The sequence below is a fragment of the Saccostrea cucullata genome, unplaced genomic scaffold, assembly GCF_032062105.1.
Source record: "Saccostrea cucullata isolate Sc308-1 unplaced genomic scaffold, CSIRO_AGI_Scuc_v1 ctg1703, whole genome shotgun sequence".
In the NCBI taxonomy this organism is placed as follows: Eukaryota; Metazoa; Mollusca; class Bivalvia; order Ostreida; family Ostreidae; genus Saccostrea; species Saccostrea cuccullata.
The window spans coordinates 20,051-24,955 of record NW_026923968.1 but is presented as its reverse complement, the minus strand read 5'-3'; the positions used below and the strand labels follow the sequence as shown (position 1 = coordinate 24,955).

General features: G+C 30.7%; 1 long non-coding RNA gene across 1 annotated transcript; it reads right to left on the bottom strand.

The window, feature by feature from the left end:
• Positions 1 to 230: 230 nt before the first annotated feature.
• On the bottom strand, positions 231 to 2,699 carry LOC134265358 (uncharacterized). The gene is made up of 3 exons (XR_009991739.1): positions 2,541 to 2,699; positions 2,003 to 2,059; positions 231 to 1,397 (listed from the first exon to the last, which is right to left on the bottom strand). It is a non-coding gene; the product is annotated as an uncharacterized LOC134265358 (long non-coding RNA).
• Positions 2,700 to 4,905: the final 2,206 nt, after the last annotated feature.

Here is a 4,905-nt window from a genome sequence, read left to right as displayed (position 1 = left end):
GGGATCGCGACTTGCGTCCGACGTGTAATATTTAATTATTTTTAAAAATCATAGGCCTATACGGTAATAATGTTTAAGTATATGTTTCATGTAAAATTTTATTTTTTCCTATTAAACTGAGCACCATGAAAATAATATGCGTGTACATTTATAGTCTAACTGTGCCTGTGTAACAGGTTTTTCTGTATACAATTCGGAAAAAGAAGATGTGACTAGACCATAAACCAAACAGAGAAGTCAAAATGTAGATCTAGAATATCTTGACTTTCACATATTAAACATTTTAAATGTGAAATTGTCTTATAATTTCAATATTAATTGTATGATTTTTTTTATTTAAATTCATAATTTATTCTTTTTTAAAATTGCAGTTCATCATCTATTGTATGTGATATTTTTCGAACATGCAAAATATATAGTTGCTAAATTCAAGATAATCAAAATGTTAATTTTTTTTTCATTTAACTTCAGTTTCTCCTCAGTTTATGGTCAGCTCAGCACCGTACAAATGTATTTCAATTTCCAATTTTTTTTATGTGTGAAAATTTAATAATTTATGTTTAATAGAATATATTTTCTAAATTTGATATTGGTTGACAGATTGACATTAATAAATATTGTAGTGAGGTCACACATGTTTCTAAGATCTTATAAAACATGCATGAGAAATTCAGAATTCACAGTATTTACATGTAAAACTCATTCTTGAGTAAAGCAAATTTGTATTTGACCTTGGCATTTTATCTTGAATGTTAATCAGTGTCAGATTGAGAAATATTAAAATGCTCCTCACATATTCCTTAGATCTTATAAAACATGCATAAGAATTCACAGTACTTACAGCATTTATAACACATTCTTGAGTAAAATTTGTATTTGACCTTGACCATTGATCTTAAAATTTTCAGTGTTTAAATGAGGAAAAATACTTCATCAAGTTCACAATATTTTTATTCAAGGTGATTCCTCAACAATGTTTAACAATTCAATATTCCATTACCATGAGACAATCATTAAAAGTATCCATGTACAGCATTTATGAATTTCAATGCAAAGATCACAGATACATGTACATGAACTTTGTTTAAATTTAAGTTTATCAATGTTTTTATTACACTTGTATAATGTTTTACATGCATATAATTTGGCTTTCTTAACCGACGCTCAAATTGAAATTCAAATGTCAGAGTTATTGTCAGAGAGATGGTCATAAACCGAACAGTTCTACAAATGTCAACAATGCACAGAAAACAAACACTGATCTCCTTAATAAAAGCACCATGATTTCAGACTTAGGACTCTTTGACACTGCATGTGGTTTGAACATCTTTCATCATTTACTCTAACAGCATATGGCATGAACTGCATTCTGTACAGCTGCAAATGTGCAGGGTTTCCTGAAAAAAAAAAGACAACATAAAATGAAATTATAGGCATGTTGATTCATGATTGTAAACTTTGTCACACACATTTCATACACATTTAACATGTTTAAAATGTTTTTGATTGTGATTATCTTTCACATTTCATGTACAATTGGTTTTAAAATTTCACCTTTTTCTCTCCCAAAAGTAATGCATTTAGAAATCAAGAAAAATAAAATCTTATACTTCAACCTCAGTCATATAAAATAAAAAAAAATCTTATTTCACAAAATTACTTGTACATTATAATTCATTTTATCTTGTCAACTTGCTAACAAGTATGAATACATTTGTTATAGTGACTTTTCTCTATTTTCTGCTTGTATTTATCTATTTAATGTTTTTTCTTGGTTTTCTTTTTTTTGGTCTTGAAATTTGAATATGAAAATCTATGTAACAACAACATGATGACCAGAAAAATTCAACATTTCTTTCAGTTTTACTCTCAATATTTTTGAAAGAAGAAAATCACTTGTTCTGAGAAACTGCGGACATGTCACGTCAACTCAGATAATGATGTTTAATATGTATTTTAATGACCATGTAAAAATACATGATAAAAATAAAATCATACATACTTTTTAGGTTGAAATCCTTTAAACTGTGATGACGCATGAGTGCAGGCAATCCATTTTCTGTAATGATTAACATTAAAAGATTAACTTATGTTTCATAACTCACAATACATCATACATACATGTATAATATGTAAGTGCACTGCTGAGTGAGCTTATTAAACATTTATGCAGAAGCATTAGAAATGCCAAATGGTCATGATGATTCTACATTCATCTATTATTAATTACACAGAAATGAAAAAAAAATATTTTCTGACCTTATTAGGGAAATGATAAGAGTAACAACCTGATAAAGGCATAATACATATGATTGTTTTAGTCTTAGAGCTCATTGATAGCCGATTGAATCATATGACAGAGTATTTGTAAATATTACCCCCCCCCTTCTGTACACACTACTTCTTTTTTCCGCACCCAATTTTTGTTTATATTAAATAGAATAAAATGTTTATAGTTTAAGACATTAGAACATTGTTTAAAGGGATAAATATGTATAAAAATGCACACATGTACAGTGCACAGTGTAAAGTATACTTACATGATCTCGAACATCATCTATTCAAGTCCGCTGTTGACGGTTCCAGTAGAATTATCCAAAGAAACAGAGGATATTTAACAGAAAAACATGTATCACACTTTTACACAAGTAAGAATCGGTTAAATCATCCAAACAAGCTAAAGAAATACGGTCTTTCGATGCCTGTAAACATTCCCAAATTCTTCCGGTGATCGTTCACGGTTAGATCGTACGCCGTATTACTCGAAGTTTATAATGTAAATCTGTGTTTAGAGAAAAGAATGTTTTATTTTCTATTAAAAATTGATAAATATTTCTTTTGTAAACATTTTATATCGTATTTCGTTTTTGTAATTTATTCTGAAATATGAATAAACCTTTGCTCGAATCTGATTGGCTGTAGGATACAGGATAGGATAGGATAGGATAGGATTGGATTAACTTCTATATGTTTCTATCGTGAATCCTCAATCCTGAATCCTATCCGATCCCATCCCATGTCAACTTGTGGGATAGCAGCACTGTATGCACTTACTCTCTTTTGTGATTGGTAGAAATTGCATGATAAGAAAATGTTCAATTATTTCATTGGTTGAAATGCTGTTCCAGGCAAGGGAGATAATAAATTTGTAATCTAATTTTCGAACGACATAACAAATTTACAAGATTTTCAATCTGAAAAAAAACCAGAAGTCTCTGTCGAGACTGTAGCTCTACTGGTTTGTACTTATCAAAAACCATTGCACTATTCTATGTATCTTAGTGTAGTCTACTTGTGTGCCAAATAATATTGAAATCAGACAAAAACTGTAGAAGGAGTAGCGTTTTAAAGGAATTTCACAGAAAATTCTATTTTTAGTAACCATGGCAACACCGTTCATCGAAATCAAAAATCGATGCACCGTTCATCGAAATCAAAAATCGATGCACTGTTCTATGTATCTTAGTGTAGTCTACTTGTGTACCAAGTTATACTGAAATCAGACAAAAACTGTAGAAGGAGTAGCGTTTTTAAGGAATTTCACAGAAAATTCTATTTTTAGTAACCATGGCAACACCGTTCATCAAAATCAAAAACCGATGCACTATTCTATGCATCTTAGTGTAGTCTACTTGTGTGCCAAGTTATACTGAAATCGGACCAAAACTGTAGGAGGAGTAGCGTTTTTAAGGAATTTTACAGAAAATTCTATTTTTAGTAACCATGGCAACACCTTTCATCGAAATCAAAAATGTGTGCCAAGTAATATTGAAATCAGACTAAAATTGTAGGAGGAGTAGCGTTTTGAAAAATTGTTTACAGACGGACAGACAGACAGACGGACGGACGCCGGACGCATTACTGTCGCATAAGCTCTTCTGGTCTCTGACCAGTAGAGCTAAAAATGACGACACGCAGAAGCAAGAATTGCAATTAGAAATGTAACTGTTTCCTATTTCATAAATGATGTATGCCAAAACGTTATTATGATAACATAAGAAATAAAGATATCGCCATTTGTGCATGAAGAAGGAATTTTGTTTGTTTGTTTTGTTCAATATTGTGCAGTTTGGTTTGACTAATCACCACAAATCGATTTGCAGATGCAAAAAGATAAAATTATACAAGATTAATGAAGCATGTTTGCAGAATAAATTTCTAATATTTTTTGGGTAGCCGGAAAGGTAAAATCGAATCAACATATATTTCAATTTATGGAAAAAAGTTCTTATTTATGTAATTTCAGGAACTTCTAGAAATATGTATATAAATAAATATTGCCATGAGTTTATCAAGATTATACCATATACATGTCATAAATGAATTCATTTGTGACAAAAATAATTTTGTAAACTAGAAACTCTTGTTGCTACAGCAACAAAGAAGGTCTTCCGTTCTTCTCTATTTATCTGCAAGAAGGATATTTTTCTATTTGAAGAAAAAAAACAAAATGCCAAAAAAAAAACAAAAAAAAATTCCTCCATCTGGGCTCGATCCCAAAACCAATAGTATGACAGTCGGACACGCTAACCACTGAGCCACCGAATACCACAACAATAAAGGTATTTTGTAAGCTTATTATTTTCAGGTTGAAGAAAATAGTTTCAAAGTGAAAGAAATAGTTTCGTAGTAAAGTCCCTGTCAAATTTCTTAAAAAACTGAGATATTCCCTGTTTGATGTGATATTGTATGTAGGAAAATGATTAGAATAATTATGGGACACATTTGCAGTGAAGCAATGACACTTAGCATAAACAGAGTTGTAAAGCGAAACTAATACACGTGGTCAGTTGCAGAGTAAATTCAAAATCCCGGAAAAACAGTGAGTGAGTCATGGGCATTTTTTCAACACCATATCGTATCAAGCGGGGTAACTGCAATTGACCTATCTAGATTGCGTGGAAA